This window comes from Peromyscus eremicus, chromosome X, assembly GCF_949786415.1.
Source record: "Peromyscus eremicus chromosome X, PerEre_H2_v1, whole genome shotgun sequence".
In the NCBI taxonomy this organism is placed as follows: Eukaryota; Metazoa; Chordata; class Mammalia; order Rodentia; family Cricetidae; genus Peromyscus; species Peromyscus eremicus.
In genome coordinates this window covers 108,979,046-109,001,494 of record NC_081439.1, presented here as the reverse complement: position 1 = coordinate 109,001,494, position 22,449 = coordinate 108,979,046, and positions in this window count along the sequence as shown.

Genomic DNA, 22,449 nt, shown 5'->3' with positions numbered 1-22,449 from the left:
TAGTCCCACACCCGTGCACATACAGGCAACACCAACAGGATTCAGTGGATTTTTTTTAAAAAAGTGCAAGAAGTTGGGAGGGAACAGTGGTGGGGTGGGATGTTATGGAATACTATTTTAACTGGGCAAAGATGTGTTTTGTTTCTGCTGCTTTTGTTTAATGATGTAAGGACATGTGTTTAATGATGTAAAGGTGTGTTGCATTTGTTTCCCCTTGCCTGCCTAAGGCACCTGATTGGTCTAACATGAAGCTGAGTGGCCAATAGCTAGGCAGGAGAGGATAGGCAGGGCTGGCAGGCAGAGAGAATAAATAGGAGAACTCTAGGAACAAGAGAGAAGGAGGAACAGGAAGAAAGAGGAGATAACAAGGGAGACTCTGGGGACCAGAAGGCAGGCAGCCCCCAGCCCCCAGCCCCCAGCCCCAGACACAAGAAGCAGTGAAAGTAAGATGTATGGAAGTAAAGGAAAGTAAAAAGGCCCGGGGCAAAAGTAGATGAAGAGAAACAGGTTAATTTAAGTTAAAAGAAACGAGCCTGAACAAGGCCAAACATTCAAAACTAAAACTAAGTCTCTGTGTCATGACTTGGGAGCTGGTTGGTGGCCTAAAAGAAAAAGCCTGCCGGGCGGTGGTGGCGCATGCCTTTAATCCCAGCACTCGGGAGGCAGAGCCAGGCGGATCTCTGTGAGTTCGAGGCCAGCCTGGGCTACCAAGTGAGTTCCAGGAAAGGCGCAAAGCTACACAGAGAAACCCTGTCTCGAAAAAAAAAAAAAAAAGAAAAGAAAAGAAAAAGAAAAAGCCTGCTACAGTGGGTGGGATCATAGAGGAATTGGAGAGGAGATGATGGGAGTAGATTTGATCAAAACACATTATATGCATGTATGTATGAAATTATCAAACAATAAAAAAATGATGAAGTAGACCCTTTTGTAGAGGGAAAGGGGGGCCGTCTTGGGACTCCCTGCCGTTCCATGACTGCCAAAGCTCTTGTCTCCCCCTCCACCCCTGTCCCAGCTCCTTTTTGCCACCCTTTCCAGGACTGGTGAAGTAGTAGTTCCCAGAAACAGGAGGATGGAGGAAACGTCTGCTCAAAGGCACTCACCTCCTCGGGTTGTACCAGCCACCTCATAGGGCAAGCACGGGCTCATGCAGAGCTAGCCTTCAGAGACAGTTCCTGTCAGTGGTCACCTGCGTGGCCTCGGGCAGTAACCTTACCTATCTGAACCCTCAGTTCTTCACCTGTGACATGCTGTTACCATAAACCTGAAAGTCTTCTGGCTCGACAAGGAGCAGAGCAGGTGGGCAGGGTAGTTAGTCTCTAGGAAGCTACTGCAGCTTGCCTGCCAGAGCAAAGCCTAAATGCTTTGTGTTTGTTCACGGACATGCATGACCAGCAGCAAAGCAGGTCTCAACTACACCTAGTCCTTTCTGTCCCTGGCACCAGAATTGCTGAGGTGGCGGTTATTCTTACAACGGCAAAACTCAATGGGATCTAGGTCTCAAAAGCAATCCAGCCACCCAGGTATCCCATCCTCATCTTGTGAACTCTGCCCTGTGATGTGTCTACTCAGTACTTAGCCTTCCACTTCCATCCCCTGGGACCTTGCCTTGGCCTTGGTGGTGGCAATGACCTCACCTGCCTGCATCCTCAACCTCTCTTATCTCCTTATCCAGAAACCACTGCCTTTGCTTTCATCATTTGGGAGACTTGACCTCAAATATTGGCCACAGTCCTGAAGTGGAAAGCAATCATTCAGGATGGGCAGGGTGAATGGCCAACGGTCGTTTTTATCAAAGTTGTTTGGAAACCCATGAGTCACACACTCCAGTCCCCCTGTGGCCTGCACAGATAGTTCACTTCTGCTGTTGCATCTTTGGACTTCAGACCACACTAAAGGCCAAGTCCGGAGACTGGAGGAGTTGCTTTTCAGGATCTCTCTTCAGCAGGCCTCCTTTGCTTTCTTCCTTACCATCCCAAATTCTGACCTGGACCTGTCCTTTCTGTCTCAGAACAAACAAACAATAAAGAAAGAAAGAAACAAAAACTCATTTTATTTGAGCATTAAAAAAAGAAAAACTTTGCCCTAACCCTTTGCTTTCTTAGTTTTCCCTTTCTACATCACCTATCCCTGAGGGCAGGAGCTTGCTGTTACAGAATTTTGTCTTCAGGACAGAGCCTAGCAGACTAGGATTAACATGAATTTGTTGACACTAGACCCCAGCAATGCATGGGCCAGCCTCCCCATCCCTCTTCCAAAAAGAATGTCTTGAACGGGGTGGGTTTTCTAGCCTCAGAAGGTTTCTGGGATGCTGTTGTGTGCTCCTTTTTTTGTACCTGACCCACAGCAACAAAAAGCTACCTGCCATTGGACTTGGTGGTGCAAGTCTTTAATTTAGGGGCTTGGGAGGTTGAGGCACAGGAATTGTGTGAGATTCGGGCCACATGTGCGACTCTGTGTCAAAATGGTTAAGAAAATGTGTGTGTGTGTGTGTGTGTGTGTGTGTGTGTGTGTGTGAGAGAGAGAGAGAGAGAGAGAGAGAGAGAGAGAGAGAGAGAGAGAGAGAGAGAGAGAAGTATAGCTCAGTGGTAGGATACTTGCCCAGCATGTAAACGTGTAAACGTTTCCCGTTTTGTCCTCAGCACTATGTGGGGAAAAACAAGCTCAGCAAATACTTCTTTGTGCCTAAGTGTGCATGTCAGTGCTGGTGAGCACGTGTAGGGTATGGGCAAAGGGAGGGCAAAGTTCACTTCATGGAATTTGATCTTCAGAGTTACGTAGCCCATGGTCGTACTCAGACAGTAGGGCAGCAGAGATGGTCATTTCTCCTGACAGGGCGCATGTTGGCTGTCCCTTTGTCGTGGCTGGTAGACTTAGTGAGCAGCTCCTAACTGCTTGTGGCTCTTCCATGCTGCCTGCCAAAGCTGTCCCCTCCTCCTCTTCCTCTTCCTCTTTCTCCTCCCCTCCTCCTGCTCCTCCTCCTTCCTCTCTTCTCTCTTCCTCCACTCTGCCTTTCCTTCTCTCCTCCTGCACTATTGGTAGCTATGGGCTAAGAACCAGTTCTCTGCCCACCAGTTAGTTTGGTTCCATTCTGTGAGTATAGGAAGTCAGCTCTTGAGCCCCAGCCTCGAGTTCTGTGCTTAGCCAGGCATGTCACAAACCTGTGCTGCCACTTCAAGGACCTCACATTGCATAAGGATACTTGGCTGGAACACCACTGGGACTTGGCAAGATTCTAGTCGATTTCCCTCAGACCTCCATTTGGTGGCCTTTCGGAACTTTGCTGACCATCTGTCCTCTTTGGTAGCCTGATATTTTTATCTCTCAGCCATCTTGTGCCATCTTTCTACCATCTCCACCCCAGCCAGGCTACCGTTGTCCTTTTCTCGGGTTCTTCTTTCCTTGGCTTGGCCTTGTCAAGGCCTCCTAGTCTCTCTTCAAGTGCTGCTTGGTCTGGAAGCCGGGTCGGCCCTTCCTGTTATGCCTCTAACTGTCATCTGTCCCCCAACACTCCCCCAGTCGTGAGGAAGAGCATGGCAACAAGCTTATGGATGCATCTTACTAAAGCATGTCCACCTGGATGATACCAAGTTTCCCGTCAATGACCCTTTGGAGTTCTTCCAGTTCACAGTTCCTCAGTTCTCAGTCCTTGCTTCTCCACACATCCTTAGCCCCTAACTCATAGCAGCATATGGGGCCTAGGCATTGCCTGGAATTGTCCTCTGACTTTCTGAACTCCAGTCTTTTATTCTCTGAGCACATCTCACTATCCTTTAGTGACCTTTAGTCCTTATTCTTTCCACACCTGACTCTCCACCATGCCAAATCTTCCTCTGTTTTACCTATGATTTTCCTGTCCACTTATCAGCATCTTCTGGTCTCAATTTCCTTATTTTGTTCAAACTACATTTTCCCTCAGTCCAACCCATGTGTGGTGGTTTGAAAGAAAATGGCCCCCAAAGGGATTGGCACTATTAGGAGTTTTGGCTTTGTTGGAGTAGGTGTGGCCTTGTTGGAGGAAGTGTGTCACTGTGGTGGTGGGCTTTGAGGTCTCCTTTGCTCAAGTTATGCTCAGTGTAATACACAGTTGCTTTCTGTTGCCTGCAGATCAAGATGTAGGGCTCTCAGCTCATTCTCCAGCACCATGTCTGCCTGCACGCTGTCATGTCCCACCATGATGATAAGGGACTAAATCTCTGAAGCTGTAAGCCACCTGCAATTAAATGTTTTCCTTTATAAGAGTTGCTGTGGTCATGGTGTCTCTTCACAGGAATAGAAACACAAACTAAGACACCATGTAATCCCACTACATATAACTCTTCTGTTCCTTTGTCCATTCATCCTCTCAATCTTCCACCCCAAGACCTTTGCATGTGCCATTCCTACAAATAAGATGTTCTTGTGTGCATATGTGTGTATGTGTTTGTGTGAGTGTATGCGCATCTGCATGCACACGTAAGCACATCTGTGTGTACATGTATATGGAAGATAGAGGTAGACATCAGGTGTCCTCTTTGATCACTCATCACTTTAATATTAGTATTATATTGTGTAGTGTGTATAAGAAAGAGTATAGTCATGTGTGTTCCATGGTCCTCAGGTAGGAGTCAGAAGACAACTTTTAGGAATTGGTTTTTTTCCTTCCACCATGCGAGTTCTGGGGCTCAATCTCAGGCCATCACGCTTTAATCCTCCGAGCCATCTTGCCAATTCCCCAATTTAATTTTTGGGACAGGGTCTCTCCCTGAATCTTCAACTCATCAATTTGGCTAGACTGGCTGGTCAATGAGCTCCAGGGATCTGCCTGCCTCCATCCTCTCCCTGGACTAAGGTTATATACGTGTGCCACTACACCTGGTTATTACGTGGGTGCTGGTAATCTGAAGTCAGGTCCTCATGTTTGTATATCAGACATTTTACCAAATGAGCTATCTCCTGTCCAGGAATAGTCTTTTTCTAGAAACCCCTCTTTCATTTCGCACTGACTTCTGTTCATATGTCACCTCTGCATAGAGGCCTTCTCTGGTCTCCATGCTTCAACAGTATTTCTGTCATTATTTATCTTCTATTTTAATTACTCTTCAGAGCATTTACTTGGCATTATATTATGTATTTTTTTGTTTTTTTTTTTTGGTCCAATCCTGTATCCAAAGGCCTAGAACACTGCTGTCACTTGTAGGCAGTGAAATAATAAATATTAATTGAATGAGTGTGTAAATCCCAGGGCATTTGAACCATCTGTCTTCTCCATGGGAGAATACATTTTAGCTCTGAGATTGAGGTCACTTCAGATTCACAGTGCCCAACGTTGGCGGGCCTCTTCATGCTGCTTGGCAACCTTTTTCCTTAATCCTGGGTCAGCTCCATTTCCTGTTGCCTTCGTTAGCAATTCCTGACACTTACCCCCATCCTTCAAGCGCTCATCTGCTTGCATTCCATGACTAATGGTCATTTGGATTGCTCGGGACTTTGCATTGTTGCAAACAGGTACAGTGAAAATCTGTGGGCATGCAGAAGGATTTATCTAGGATCCATATCTAGAAATAGAAAAAGTACATTTTCATTTTAATGGATTCTGCCAAATTGCCCTCCAAAAAAAGCTGAGCCCGTTCACATTTTCCCAACAGAGTATGAAAATAGCTGTTTCCACAAAGTTGTCGATACTGGATCTTATCAATGTTTTAAATTCTTATCAACTTTTTTGTGTGTGTATGTGTGTGCATGTGTGCCTTAGGTATCTAAAAAAAATACTCATTTTTAATTTCTATGGTCTGCGACTTCAAAAATGCTATCCTAAATTTTCTTACAGAGTTTTAGGGGTGTGTGTGTGTGTGTGTGTGTGTGTGTATGTGTGTGTATGTGTGTAAGTGCGCACGCTTAGCTCATTAATCCATGTCGACTTTAGATTTGATAAGAAGTACAGATCAACAATATTTTGGGGTTTTCCTCAATTTTGGCAATTGTCCCGAAACCATTTATTGACTAATATGTCTTTTGCTCTGTGACTTACAATGCCTTACTCAGCATGAAGTATAACTTAACACACTTGTGGGCCCACACTGAACTCTGCCTTGTTCCATGATCTGTTCCTGTGCTAGTATCCCACAGGTTTTTTGACTGTAGTTGATGGGTTTTGATAGCTGGTAGGACAGGCCTTGCTCTCTGTTTTTCAAATCCTTCTTTGTCATGTTGCATATTTTAGTCTCTACATAATCAGGTCATCAGGTCCTATAAAAACCCCTATTATTATTGGATTCAAGATGGCTTTAGATGTTTAGATTAATCTCAGGAGAATATCTATGTTTATAAAACAATCTTTAAAAAAATCTGGGAACATGTCTATTTTTTTTTTTTTGGCTATTTTGTGACTTTCTTTGTAAAGTTTCCCATCCTCACCCTCAGTTTTTAGTCCTCACCACCCCACTAAAGGTACTCTTGTAGTTACCAGTGGCTTCCCATGGCACTCTTTAATTTGTGACGGGGCAGATTTTTATGACTACTTTGAAAACTAGCAGATGGTGAAGGAGTCTCCATCTTCCTCACACTGTGAGAGACTTTTAGATTGGGTTAATTGTTGTGGGAAAGCACACTCTAAATGTGGGCAGTACCGTTCCATTCGGTCCTGGACTGAATACAGAAGAGGAAGCAAGCCGAGCATCAGCATTCAGCCTCGGCTTCCCAGCAGCAGATGCAATGTGATCAGCTGCTTCCAGTTCCTGTTTGCAGGCCTTCCTTGCCATCAGCCTGTCCCCTCAAACTGAGGGCTGGAACACACTTGTCCTTCCTTAAGTTTCTTTTGTCAGCTATTTTGTCCCAGCACTGAGGAAAGTAACTAGTACTAGCACGGGCCATCGAATGACTTTCTAAAGGTTCCTTCTCTAAATCCCACCCTACTACTGGAGACTAAAATCCCCACATGTGAATTTTGAGGGACACGGCATTGAGTCCTTCACACACTGAATGAATCCCCAGGAGGCTTTGCAAGTACTCCAACTACCCCGGCACTTCTAAGCTACCAGGGAACTCAAAGCAGCCTGTGAGAAAGGTGGCTTGGAGAGGTGGTGAGACCACAGGAGGAGAGGCAGAGACGCTCAGCTAGCACCCGGGTTCATTAGCTGTCCTCTACCACCCAGTGCTCTGGCCACTTTCTGGACCATATGAGAGACCCAAGTTAGATGACCTCCAAGCCACAGACACAGAGATATCAGGGTAATGCAATGACTAAGGTAATCACAATATCACAATATTATTATAATAATTACAATAGCCAAGGGACCACTTTTTTATGGTTTTGGTTTTTGGTTTTTTGAGACAGGGTTTCTCTACATAACAGTCCTGGCTGTCCTGGAACTTACTTTGTAGACCAGGCTGGCCTTGAACTCACAGAGATCCGCCTGCCTCTTCCTCCCAAGTGCTGGGATTAAAGGCGTGCGCCACCACTGCCCAGCTTAAAGGACCACTTTTAGAGTATTGACTTCTCTGTGGCAGCTGACCTAGTAGAACTATTCCCTCCTCAACTCTCCCCTCCTTTGAGTCCCTTGACAGTTATTCCTAGTTTTCTCCTTGTGTCCATGGCTGATTCTTGCCAGACGTGGTGACACAAATTCATAATCCTAACACTCTAGCTGGGGCGGCAGGAGGAATGTGAATTCAAGGCTTTCTTGGGCTTCATTGCAGCACCCTGTCTCAAACCAAACCCAAACAGACTATATTCACGGTTGCTTCTTCTCTGTCCTCCTTCTACACCGTTTTCTCCTTTACTAATAGTGTTCCAGCCTCAGGGCTCTTCTTTCCTGATGACTCACATTGCTTTTAGATAATCTCACTCTCTATAAACCAACACCAACCCAGACTTCTTTCATGAGCTCTGGACTCAGGGAACAAATGATATATCTCATAGTCAGCAGAGCCAAAATGCATTCCTTTGTTGTCCCCAAACTACCAACATGTCCCTGTTTACTCAGATGCCTGAGACATAAATCCTGAGGGCAATTTCAGATCCCTTCCTCTCCTCTATCTCCACATTCAGTCAAACACCATGTCTTACCATGTCCATCTCCTAAATACATGTAAAACTCATCATGTCCCCTGTGTTTTCTGTTAACATGTTGCCATGGACCCTAATGAGCATGTCTGTCTTTGCTCTCTTCCCCTCCAAACTACTCTCTACACCGTGGTCAGTTATTAAAAAGATAGAGCTTTGGAACTAGATAGATCTGCATTTATGTCTCATCTCTGCCTTTTTAGCTTTGGGCATGCCATTTAATTTTCCAAGTCTTATTTTCTTCAACTGTAAAATGGGGACAATAATCTTACCTACTTGCAAAGTTGGTGCCAGCATTCATTAAGATAACATATATGCGGCATGTAGTATGGCACCAGGTACACAGCAAATGCTCAATAAATGATAGTGGAATATTTAAAACTAGGATCTAGCTGGGAGGTGGTGGCGCATGCCTTTAATCCCAGCACTCGGGAGGCAGAGTCAGGCAGATTTCTGTGAGTTCGAGGCCAGCCTGGTCTCCAAAGCAAGTTCCAGGAAAGGCGCAAAGCTACACAGAGAAACCCTGTCTCGAAAAAAAAGAAAAAAAGGAAAAAAAAAAAAGAAAAAAAAAACCCTGGGATTTATATGAGAATATGGATGGATGTCTGTAGTAGCTCACCTTTGCTGAAGACAACTCTGTTCTCATGGACCTCATCAGCTGTGGCAGGGCTATGCTGGGTCTAAATAAGAGAGGTTCCATGTAGGACCATTAGGGAAAAGCATGCATATTACAGAAGACATGTACAATGTTTGAGAGTTCTGAGTTCAGCAAGGGCTGGAGAAGCTGACAGGTACTCCCCAGAAGCTGGTTGTACTGGGCCAACTGGAGCCAGCACATCTGGAGCCACACAGCAGAGGGCAGCAGAGGTTGATGTGATTGTAGACCTTTGGCTTGGAGTAGGGTGAGGGATGAGAAATCTAAAGGAAGAATTTGAGGAGTCTTCATCCCAAATTGGAGTTTGGCTAGACCTGTCTGGGATAGCAGTGCCTCTGGGATCACTTTCCTTTAGGGTCTGGGGTGATGATAAACAAGGAAGCAGAGCATTTGGAGACTAGAGGAGGGGACTGGAATTTAATGGTGCGAGCTGAGTGAGATGGAATGTTTACAAGCTATCTATTATAATTAAAATGCATCAATCCTGTTCCCTGTCTATTTGTGTGTGTGTTTTCTGGAAGTATGAATGGACCTTCTAAGTGTAGAATTAGCAAAGGGGAAGCTCAAAGGGTAGACATACCTCTGTGTGAGGTAGATGATGAACATATAGTACAGGTGGGGAGATGTTTATAAGGTATGGCTTACAGAAGACTCGGGAGGAAACCAGAGCTGAAAGAGAGGGATGACTTGCCTAAAGGCGTATATTTAGAAATAAGTATAAACAGCAACTTGAATTGAGAAGCGGTTGTCACTAAACACACAACCTCAGGGTAACCATGTGAGGCCCAACGAGATGCTGGACATTTTACAGATGAAGAAATCAAAACCCAAATGCTAAGCCATTTGCCAGGGCCACACAGTTAGGTGGTGTTGCATCTAGGACATCAACCCCAAACAGCCTGATTCTTGGGCCTGAACTCTTAACCACCCCATTCTGTTCTTTGTCTAGACAAAGTTTTCTGGTCATGAGCCTTTTCCACCTGAGAAAATTATATGATCTTCTCTGACTGACTATAGAGGTGTATAAAAAGAGGCTGGGGCATGGTGGCACAAAGCTTTAATCTCAGGAATCAGGTAGATCTCTGTGAGCTCAAGGCCAGCCTGATCTACATAGAGAGTTCAACATAGTAAGACCCCATCTTAAAAATTATTTTATACATCAAATATTTACTGTTAATAAATCACAAAGAAATTTATTTTAAACAGTACACACACACACACACACACACACACACACACACACACACACACACATTTGATTTTTTGAGACAGGGTTTCTGTGTGTATCCCTGTCGGTCCTGGAACTCGCTCTGTAGACCAGGCTGGCCTTGAACTCACAGAAATCCACCTGGCTCTGCCTCCTGAGTGCTGGGATTAAAGGCGTGCGCCTCCACTGCCCGGCTGTACTTACATTTTTACCATTTGTTAAAGATGAATGTGGGCCGACGGACTGACTCCATGGCTAAAGGTGCTTGCTGTGCAAACCTGATTACCTGAGTTCGATGTCCAGAACCCACATGGTTCAAAGGACTAGTTGTCCTCTGGTGTCTACGTGCATGCTGCCTTCCTATACCTCATTGTCAGTGTAGGTTCAGGGACAGTGAAAGGGAGTGAATGTAATCCGAGTCATTGAACAGTCAAGCCTCTAGTCAGTTATTTTTCATTCCACTGTTGCTTCCTGTTTATTAAACAGGTGCTCTGCTCAGTGTCAGTCTTCACGGAGGCATTCAGTCAGCCATCTGTAAAATAGAGTGCCTGCCATGTACCAAACATGGTGCTAGGTTCTAGGGGTACAGAAATAAACCAGGCACGCATGGTCTGTGCCCTGAGGAAATTTTGCCCCTTAAATGACTACCCCTTGGGTAGAACTTGGAGTCTCCCATCTTCTCCATCACCTTTGCCTTAGCTCGAGCTCTCCTCATTTGCCTTGGAGAGCCGCAGCTGGTCTGCCAGCTTCCTCCCCCCATCCCCCCACCCCCACTCCAGCCTGCACTTAGCAGAAGGCAGCAGACAGCCTCTGCCTTTGAAAACATCCCTTTCAACATGTCACATCCTTCCCCTGCTCAACCTGCTCAAAATTCTTCAATGACTCCCCACTTCCTGTCAAGTTGTCTCCACATGCCTTCACCTCCTGGCCAAATTCAAGGAGCTGTATGAACTGATTCTGCTCTGCCCACTGTATACCTATTTTCTACATGTCCCTCTGCTCCAGCACAGGTCTACTTAGTGTCATATGCTGCCAGAACATTCCTCCTCCTCTCTCTATGTATCTATCTCTGTATCTATCTTCTATCTATCAATCATCTGTCTGACGGGGTCTTGCCGTATAGCCTAGGCTGGCCACAAGCTTGCTGTCTTCTTGCGTTCTGGGATGACCGCACATGCCACCATACCTCCTTCTTCTCACTTTTAGTTCCAGCCCGCAAAATCTTCCCTGGTGGTGCGAAGCTCCAGCTTGGATACTACCAGGACCTCCCTCTCTTTTGTTCTCCCTTCTCTATGATCTTAGGTCCAAGCTCTAGCTGATGCAAGGATCAGTTGTCCTGGGCAAATGCTTCGTATTGCACAATGAGAGTCCCCCTTCACCTCTGTCCTATGGCTGCCATTTTCAAAGGCTTGTCTTCTCTACCAGAGATTGTGGCTCAATGTGTTAGAGGACATCATGTCACTAAATCACCATAATGCTCTCTGAAGTGTATCTCTCTGTATTAGGCCCACAATTCTTGGGAAAGTTGGGTATTTGGCAGAAGGTCAAACTTCCAGAGAGGCCTGCCTAGGAAACTTGTTTTCTCTCAAGAGGTAGTCCCTTATCCTAGAGGTAGGCCATTACACTAGCTTTGCCTCTTTTCAGCAACCAAGACCATGTAGGTATTGCTCTACATGGTCTTTGAACTTTTTAACTGCTGTTTTTTTCTTTTTTTATTAAGAAATTTTTTATTTATTTTACATATCAACCACAGATCCCCCTCTCTATCCTCCTCCTGCCCCCCCAGCCTTCTCCCCCAACCCACCCCTCAATCCCTCCTACGAAAAGGCAAGGCCTCCCATGGGGAGTCAGCAGAGTCTGGTACAATCAGTTGAGGCAGGTCCAAGCCCTCTCCCCTGCATTTAAGGCTGTGCAAGATGTCCCACCATAGGTAGTGGGCTCCAAATAGCCAGCTCATGCACCAGGGATGGATCCTGATCCTGCTGCCAGGGGGGCCTTAAGCAGATCAAGCTACACAACTGTCTCGCTTATGCAGAGGGCCTAATCCAGTCCCGTGGAGGCTCCACAGGTGTTGGTCTAAATTGCATGAGTTCCCACTAGTTTGGTTTGGTTGTCTCTGTAGGTTTCTCCATCATGATCTTGATGCCCCTTGCTCATAGAATCCTTCTTCTCTCTCTTCAACTGGACTCCTGGAGTTCAGCCTGGTGTTTGGCTGTGGATCTCTGCATCTGCTTCCATCAGTTACTGGAGAAAGGCTCTATGATGACAGTTAGGGTATTCACCAATCTGATTACTGGGGTAAGCCAGTTCAGGCACCCTCTCCACTATTGCTAGTAGTCTAAGCTGGGGTCATCCTTGGGGATTCCTGGGAACTTCCCTAGCACCAGGTTTCTCCCTAACCCCATGATGTCTCCTGCTATTGGTATCTCATTGCTCTCCCACCCCATCCCTGTTCCAGCTCGACTATCCTGTTCCCTTATGTTCTCATCCCCCATCCCCTACCCTCCATTGCCCCCCTTTCACCCCAGTCTACTCATGGAGATCTTATCTATCTCCCCTTCCCAGGGCAATCCATGTGTCCCCCTCAGGGTCCTCCTTGTTAGCTAAACAGCTGATTTTTTTTTTTTTTTTGGTTTTTTGAGACGGGGTTTCTCTGTAGCTTTGGAGCCTGTCCTGGACTAGCTCTGTAGACCAGGCTGACCTCGAACTCACGGAGATCCACCTGCCTCTGCCTCCCGAGTGCTGGGATTACAGGCGTGCGCCCGGCTCTGATTTTTTTTTTTTAATGTATTGCTATTTACACTGGTTCTGAATCTCTGTTTCTACTTTGTCATTGGTATAAACCACCTCAAAGATCTTGGAGAGACAAGGTAAGAACTATTAAGCCTAGGCAAATAAAATATGCTTCTCCTGTCTCCACTCTCAGTGCTCAGCAGGGACGTGGATGCCCAGGCTGGGTGATCCTCATCAACCTCATGCAGCGAAAGACCTTGAGGAAAAGGCCATACAAACCATAAGCCAAAGGCCAGTTCCTCTGCTAAAGAAAAGGGCACAGAGTCTATGTCGGGTCCTCTATCAAAATGCCAAACCATGGCGTGGACTCTGTTTCCTTCCATGGGTTTAATTTGTATTTTTTCGGGAGCCATCAGGTGGTAAGGGATGATTCATGCTTTACTTATGTTTCTTGTTTATTTCCTTTCCTCGACCTTCAGATTTTTTTCCACTTAATGTTTGTTCCGGTTTTTGACAAAGCACTGAGGTACATGACTTGTGTTAGTAGCTTTTTCCCTCCCATATCCCCACGGGGAAAAAAAAATGAAAGGAAGTGACAGTATTCCAGAACCATCTTTTATTCCATTCCTGGCTGGATTGCACCTGTTACTTCTCAGACTACCCTCCAATCATTTCCTTTTACAGTAAAACCTCGTTAAGAGAAACTCCATGATTACCAACTGGGAATGGCTTGGGCTCTACCAGGCCTTACTTACTTTGCCTGCTATCAGCAACTAAATGGATTGACGAAATGAGCTGTGAGCCTCGAGCCTCCAGACTTCTAGGAAACAAATGTCATTGCTTGGGCATGACCATTTTCGTTCAAGTGATTGATGCTGGAGATTCTTTTCATTTCATTAAGACAAATCTCTTAAGACTTGGAATAGGCCACAATTTGTTAGCCGCCTTAGAGTTCCTGTGAATTACTCGAAGCAGTAAAGCTTCATTTCCTTTTTTATTGCACACATTTATTTATGAGGAGTGATATGCATGTGCCACGGCCCACACATTGAGCACAGAGGTCAGTTTACAGAAGTCAGTTCTAGTCTTCCGCTTTGTGGGTCCTCAGTATTGAACTCAGATCATCAGGCTTGGCAGCAAGCGCCTTTACCTGCTGAGCCATTTTGCTGGCCAAGCTTCATTCCTTTATAAATAAACCTACAATACAGATGGCTCACTAATTTGAAAGGCTACCTCCAATTAGTTTGAGTAAATGAAGTTGGACTGCATTCAATAACAATTTATTGATTTCTTTCGTCAGACAAATCACTCTGCCTAGGTGAGAATTCTTTTGAATTGCCCCTGTACTCCAGAAAGACCAGATTAGTGGGCTTTCCTCAGAGACACAGATGCACTGTGTACTCTCCTGTCTGAGTTGGAACTGTAGCAGTAGGTATCTCATCCTACTGAGGTAGTCACATTTTTGTGGCTTTGCCCTTTGTGGCTAAAACTGTGGGATGAACTTCAGAGCCAATATATGACTAGGATGAGGGATTGGTTGTATGTGGTGCTGACTAAATTACTTTGCCTCTTGGTTTGGACCCCCTTATTTGGTGAATGTATACTGAGCTTCTGAATACAATGAAGGGCGGCCAGTTACCAAGGTTCATTCTGTGAATAAGGTTAAGGAGCATTCTGGGATAATACTTCTACACTATTCGCAACAGCCAAGACATGGACCAACCTAGGTCTCCATCAACAGATGAATGGGTAAAGACAAGGGATATCTAAACTTTTTTTTTTGTTCAAATAAATCATGTCATTTGCAAGAAAAAAAGATGGAACTGGAGGTCATCATGCTAAGTGAAAAAACCCAGAATGTAAAAGACAAATATCACATTCTCACTCATATGTGGAATGTAGATTTTACACACACACACACACACACACACACACACACACACACACACACACACACATACACACACACACACACACACACACACACACACACACGCACGCACATGCACTGAAAGTAGAAGAGAGATCATTTGGGATTTGGGAAGAGATAGAGGACCAGTGGAAGGGGCATAAGACAGGGTGATTGGGATGTAGGAGAATGGAGAGATGGCTTAGTCATTAAGAGCACTTGCTGCACAATCATGAAGACCTGAGCTTGGATCCCAGTATCCATGCAACATGCTGTGTGTCCTTCAAACACCTATAGTTATAGCTCTGAGATATCCAACTTTCTCTTCTGACCTCTATGTACACGTAGGTTACATGCATTGGAACACCCATGTGTACACACATGCACACAACCCACACCTAAAATAAATAAATTTTTAATTTGAATTTTCAGAGATTCTCTTTTAAATTTTAATTTATTTATTTTATGTGTGTAGATGTTTTATCTGCACATATGTCTGTACACCATGCATGTGGTTGGTGCCTGTATAGGTTGGAAGAGGGTATTAGGCCATGGAACTGAAGTTTCAGACGGTTGTGAGCCACCATATGGGTGCTGGGAACTGAACCTGGGTCCTCTGGAAGAGCAGCAAGTCCTCTTAGCTGATGAACCATCTCTCTGGCAGCTCAAGGACTCTCAAAAGAGTCTACTAAGGGTGCTGGAAAGATGGCTCAGCGGTTAAGAGTACATATTGCTTTTGCAGAGGACCAGAGCTGAATTCCTAGCACCCGTGTTAAGCAGCTCACAACTGCCTGTAACTTCAGCTTCAGGGGAATCCAACCCTTCAGGCCTCCAAGGGCACCTACGCTCACATGTACACACCCATACACATATGAAAATTAAGTAAATAAAAACTTTAAGAGTCTATTAAGGCTGGGGTGATGGTTCAGAGGTTAAGAGCACTGATTGCTCTTCCAGAGGACCCAGGTTGGATCCCCAGCACTGACATGGTGATTCACGCGTCTGTAACTCCAGATCCTGGGGGATCTGGTGCCTTCTTCTGGCTTCTAGTGGCACTGCATACACAGATGTCTATGCAGGTGAAATATCCATATACATAACATGAAAATAAAATGTTAAAAGTCTACTATTGTCATCCTCACTGTAGAAATCACTTAAAATATTTTTGAAGAGTGATCAGGGAGTATATAACATCAAAATACAGAATATACCTGTATGAAAATGCCATGAAGAAACCCATTATTTTGTACAATGAATATATGGTAATAAAATTAAAACTTTCTTCAATAAGAAAGAGGAGGAAATAGACAAAAACATTTTGAGTTAATGGTAGGGTTCAGTTAGAAGCTGGGTTCGACCCTGTGGATGAAGAACTAAGCAGAGGGGCCTTTTCTAATCTTGACTGCCTGCTCTATAGTTTACCTCACTGGGTTTAAAACCCAAGATACCTACAGCAACTAGGGGAGACTAGGTGAGGAAAAGGCTCATTTCTCTACCCATTGGTAAAGCCAAGAATGATCAGACTCCAAATATTTGAAATTCGTGCCTTTCTTTGCTATGGATTTTTATCTCAGAGACTTTAGCCATAGGATGCTCCTGGGATATGTTCAAGACAAGTTGTCTATTTCCTCCACTTCTACTGAGGGCAGAGAAGAAAGGTGATGGGCTGGGCCATCTTGGGCCATACATGAGTTATGAAATGACAATAGAATTCCTGCTTCAAATGCTAGGGAAATGATTTCTCTGATCTCTTGGGAGGAATTGCAATTACCAAGTTTTGAAAAGCCCAGGGAACGTGGAATTTGGGGCTGCTTTTCATCTGGGACAGGAAGACACTGCCACCAAGGGTGAGACTGATAAGTGAAAGGGCGTGAAGCACCATTTCCCCTGCAGGATACTGGGCTGGGCTGGAGAAGATGCCGCAGGAGGTGGTGGTGGTGATGGGGAAATCCACCCTGCTTGACCTAAATACTCCCAATGGACTCTATGAGCTCACTGCAATTATCATCTTCCCTTTGAAAATCAGGAAAGTGAGTAGAGAGAAATGCAGAGCGCACCCGCTACTGAGTTGCTGAGCTGTGACTTAACACTTCAGTGTCTTGAAGAGTTACGGTTATTGCAAAGACCAAGATTGTCTGGAGCAGTAGAAAGTCAAGGAGAAGAGGAGAAGGGATTTGTGGTAGCAGGATATCTTAAGTACTCTGAAGTGGTCTCGATGCCTAGAGAGAGTTCAGTGTAATGGTTGAGTATACACTGGAGGCGGTGGCGGCACGTGCCTTTAAGAAGAGTTTATACCAGGACTACCACAGTCTAAGCCAGGAACCTGGATCCTAATCCCAGGTCTGCTACTTCCTGGCTGTGTTATCTTGGGCAAGTTACTCATCACATCACGCCTCTGCTCCTTTATGTAGGAGTAATAGTCATGCCTACTACAGGGGTTCTTAGGGGAGTAAGCCAATATAGGACTGGCTTTGGGCAATGCCTATCACCCAGAGAAGGTTCCCCCCTGTCTGACATCAATGCAGAGCACAACAGCCGGATCTGTGGCTGCTTTGGAGTGTGCTTTGAACCTGTTCTCTTCTACCACCTACTTTAGCATACATGTACCACTACACCATTAACATAGATGTACTGCAGTATTGGCAATCAAATCAAGGGCTTCGTGCTCATTAGGTAAACACTCTACCAGCTGAGCTACAGCCCCAGCACTTGGAGAAAACTTTTTGTTCTGCAAAGAATTATGCTTTTGATGTAAGTGATCTTTGGTTCAGTAGACAGCAACAAGGGAAAGGGCTATGGCCTCAGATACCACTGTGTCCAGTTCTACAATATCAATAATTCAAGGCCTTCAAGATGGCGTAGCCAGTGGGTAAGAATAGCTAGGCATTCCTGGGTATAACTCTCTGCTCTGTATACATGGTGTGTCTTTGGGCATCTCCTTTCATCTCTCTCTGCCTCAGTTTTACCACTGGAAACGGGGAATCACATTTACACCTTCTTTACAGGGGTCTTATAAGAATTAACTTCAAGGACTCCTATAGAGAGCTAAAAGCAGTGCCTGGCAGGTAGTATCATATTTGTTGATATTATTCCCCCAGAGAAACCAAGGAGATGACTGAGAAATGCAGGAAGACGGTAGCAATCCTCTCCACCCTCTCCCCTTCCCGATGGACCGGCTGGAAGATGCTCCTGTCCAAATGGGAAATGGAAGCCAAAATAGCACAATAAAGGAAAGGAAGCGCTCAGGGAGCAGATGGGCTCCTGCTTACAGTCCCGAGGAATGTGCTGACTCTTCAGGAACAGGCCTTTGGCAGTCACTTAACACAATCACGAAGCAAAGGGAAATGATCAAGTCTGTCACCAGGGTCAGTGCCAATTTGTTTAAGAAAGTGGTGAGGCTGAAAAGGAGGATATGGAGAATGAGAGGCTCCGAGCATTCCTGGAGCCAGCTTGCAAGACCTCCTGGGCAGCAGATCCAGGTGAATGTGGCTGGGGCCCTGCTCTCCCCACATGCCCTTCCAAACTTCCCGAGTAAGCAGCCTTAACCACGATGATGGGGGCTAGTAACCTACATGGACTTGATCCAATTCAGGCTCCTGTGTTTCTTTTATTCTACAGACTTACAGTCAATGGCACTGTGCTCGGAGCCATGGGGGATCTTGGGACAAATGATACAAGTAAGGTGCCCTGGAAGAACTCCCGGAGGATCAAGGCCATGTTCCCTACAAACTAGAAAGACATCTGAGAAATACTGTAGGGCCAGGGACTGAACAACTGCCTTCTTCCCAAGGGGGTAATCTGGCAAAAAGAGAATGTCTGGAAAAGATAGTGCTTAACATGAAATAACCTCTAATGGTGGAATTAGCGGGGGTGTTCTTTCCTGGAGGGTGGTGGGGCTAGGGCAGACTGTAAAATCATTATAGGAAGCATTTCAGTCTACTAATCCCTTGACCAGTAGCTTTACACATCGAAAGAGACTTATATAGAGAGCATTTCCAGTTACATCCTATCAGCTTTGACTGAGTGCCTACTGTGTGCTATATACCATGCCAGGGACTCTTCCATGCTTTCAATATCACACAAAATCTATGTGGGGTAGATTTCAGAATGGGCATGAGTATAGAGAGAGCTGCAGCTAACAATACAACCCAGTGGCTCTCCAAATGTGGCCTTTGGATCAGCAACATCAAGTCCACATGAGAACCTGTGTGTGTGTGTGTGTGTGGGGTATGCACATTCTCATGCCCCTCCTTTGCTTTGTTTACGGTCATTTGCTTTACATGTTGAACTGTCATCACACACACACACACACACACACACACACACACACACACACACACACACACACACTAGAGAGATGGCTCAGCAGCTAAGAGTGCATACTACTCTCCCGGAAGATCTGAGTTCACTTCTCAGTGCCCACACCAGGTTGCTCACAACTACCTGTAACTCAGCTCCAGAGGATCCAACAGCCTATTCTGGCCTCTGCTGGCACCCAAACACACTTGGCATATATACATGCATATACATAAATAGAAATAAAAATACATATTTATAAAATAAGCAAGGCCAGATACTTGGAAGGCAAACGCAGGTGGATCTCTATGAGTTCAAGGCCAGCTTAGTCTACACAGGGAGCCCCAGGCCAGCCGAGGGTGTATAGTGAGACCCTGTTCCACCCCCAAATACATTTTCCAAATGGAAAACCTTGAAAACTCTGACTACTCTAATGGATCACCTTCTCCACTGTACCTATCTTAACTCATTCTTTGTACAGATGGGGAGCATTGGACCCACAGAGGGTAAGGCTCCTGGAGGCAGGGCTGGAACCTCCGAAGTACCAGTTCAATGTCTTGAAGCATCTAAGGCTATCTCCTCATGAGAGGAAACAGGAAGAGAAACCTCTGAGCTGTCCTTTATCAGAATCCTGTGGCTTCTCTTTCTTGTTATGCCAGGAAAAGCCAGAGGCTTCCTGGGTTCTTGTAGGAAGCCCTTCCGGTTCCTCTTGTGTCCCTGCCCTAGGGTTTTGTTGCCATAGACCAGTATCCCAGCCATCCTGACCTTTCCCGCAGTGCTCATCTTAAGGGAGAACCTCAGGGGGCATCTGCCTGAACTTCCAGCCCTCTCTCCACACCTCAGCAAGGCGCCTCAGGCCCGTCAGCTTCTCCTGGCTTCCATTCCTTGCACACTCCTCAGGATTCTGTCATTGCCCTCACATTCTGATGTGGCGTTCCAGTGGGTCTCTCTCGAGGATCACCGTACCATGTATTGTGTCTTTCTTCCCATCCTTGAACACTGCTAGGTCTATTGCCCCAGCAGGCAGTTCACAGGACCTGGTAAGCAGGCTAGGGATTGGAGAATTACGGTCTGCTCTAATAGCTGCTGGTTCTGTCAAGGCTTGAACCCCAGATGACCAGACTTCCTCATTGCTGCTTGTGCCCTTTCAGATGTCAGACATCATCTTTGACTTTGCATTTGAACATCTGCCAGCTTCTGATGGTTTTCTTCTTCTAAGTCAAAAGCATGTCCACAGTGAGGGCAGAGTATGGTGCCTCTCGTGAATGCCAGCTGTGAACACCACCAAGGCTAGGGTAGGAGTCATCAGTCACTGAGCCTAATGAACAAAATAAAAGCAACTGTGGTGTATGAGTCTGCTGCTCTCCGCGCCCCCCCCCCCCCATGTGTGTGTATTGAGGAAAGTGGATTTTGGAGAAGTAAGATACTGAAAAGAATTGGAAACATGATCACTAAATGACTAATAACATTTGCAGGGCATGCCAGACCCATCAGCAAAAGAACATTTGAAACCCTGGTGAGGTCCAGCTGGCCTACCTTTTAGCTTCTGTGGACTGGCTTGTAGCAGGGATTTCTCAGCTGATGGTAGCCATTGATGTGGAAGAAAGAACAAAAGAGCTCTAGGGTTGTTAGGTGGATGAATATTCAAATGTGAGCAATGGGCTCATCTAAAACTTCAATTTCCCAGCTCTAAAAAGAGCTAATATTAGTCTAAACCATATGAGAATGATATTTTTGTAGGTCCAAACAGGTTAAGTCTAGTATGGTGGCTTACACCCATAATCCAGAGAGGCCGAGGCAGGAGAATTGCTGCAAATTTAAGGCCAGCCTGGGATACATCATGAGTTTCTGGCCAGCTCAGGCAAGTGTGAGAGCTTATCTCAGAAAAACAGAACAAAAGAGATCGAATGCTGCCAGCTTACTATGGTTACGTCCCAAAGCGCTTTGTTCTTCGGGCTGTTGTGAAGAGTCAATGAGATGACAGATTTTTTTACCCCAGCTACTGACTGTCCAGTAAAGAACAGTGATGGCGACAATGCTGTGTATGACACCTAATGCCAGTCACAAAATGAGCTCTGACTCCAGCCATCTCACAAAGGCAAGTCCTAGGCTGGCTAAAACACACCAGCCGCCTAATCTATGGAGTTAAAATGGACCAAGTACTCTTCCTTTGTGAGCCGTCTCATCCTTTGGATGTTTTGTTTATAGGTTACTATTTGCGGTGAAACCATTCCTGACCAAAGCTCCCATTAAAATGTCCCAAAGGGAGAATAATTTTATTTATTGATTCATTCTGCATTATTTAACAGTTTGTATTAAGAGCCTAAGATCTGCCCTGGAGGAGTTTACAATTCACTATGGGAGAAAGCCCCCCAGATACCAGTCCATGGTGTGTGTGGGTATGTGTGGGTGTGTGTGACACACATGATCTCACTATGTAGCCCTGGATGGCCTGGAATTCCATACGTAGACCAGACTGGCCTCGAACTCATGGAAACTTGCCTGACTCTGAGTTCTGGGATTAAAGGCACAAACCACCAGGCTGGGCTCAGTCCACATTTAATATGTGTGGGTGCATGTGGGCACACATGTATGTGCGTGTAAACGTGCACTTGGGTCCAGACCAGAGGGACAGCCTTGGATGTCGTCCTCAGAAACACTGTCTGCTTCCTCTGAGGCAGGGTCTCTCATTGGTTTGGAGCTCAATAGTTAGGCTACATTGGCCGGTCTGTGAACTCCAGGCATCCTTCTGACTCTGCCTCCCCGGCTCTAGGATTAAAAACCTGTACCACCAGGCCTTTTTATGTGAGTTCTGAGCATCAAATCCACATCCTCATGCTTGTGAGGCAAGTCCTTTACTGACTAGACCCTCTCCGCAGCCCCACATCACTCCATTTTTGACAAGTGGCCAGAATCATAAAGAGTGTGTGCCCAGATTTGTAGGTTTGCTAAGGGGACCATCCATCCCTCTATTACAGTTCTGTTTGGTGGTTGTGCAAGGCTACATAGAAGTGGCATTTCAAATGGATTTTAAAGAATGGGTAAGACTTCCCTGCACAGCGACTGTGCTGGTTCAAGAAGGGGAACCCTAATGTGCAGAGGTGCAGTATTGTGAAAGGGATCTGTGCACCATTAAAGATTGCTCCTAAGTTCCGTGTGTCTGAAGCACAGGTCGAAGAATGTGGTGCTTGAGCTGAGGCGGGAGGTCCTGGATGGGCTAAAGGTGCCTCCTGGAAGTGATTCTATAGGCAATTGAGATGTTCCTGCAGGTCTTGATGGTTCTCTAGAGAGGGTTGGATTAAAGCCTGAGCCTTGCACACCCAGCTCTCCTGCCTTTCTATTTGATAGTGGAGCCACTTGCTCCCATCGGTGCCCTTCCTGTCACTATTCACCAAGATGTCTGCCTCGGTGTTTTTAATTGCTGTGATGAAATGCCATGAGCAAAAGCAACTTAGGGAGGAAAGGGTTTATTTTCTTTCTTTCCTTCTGTTTTTTGGTTTTTTGAGACAGAGTTTCTTTGTGTAGTCTTGGCTGTCCTGGACCTCACTCTGTAGACCAGGCTGGCCTTGAACTCACAGAGATCCACTTGTCTCTTCCTCCCAAGTGCT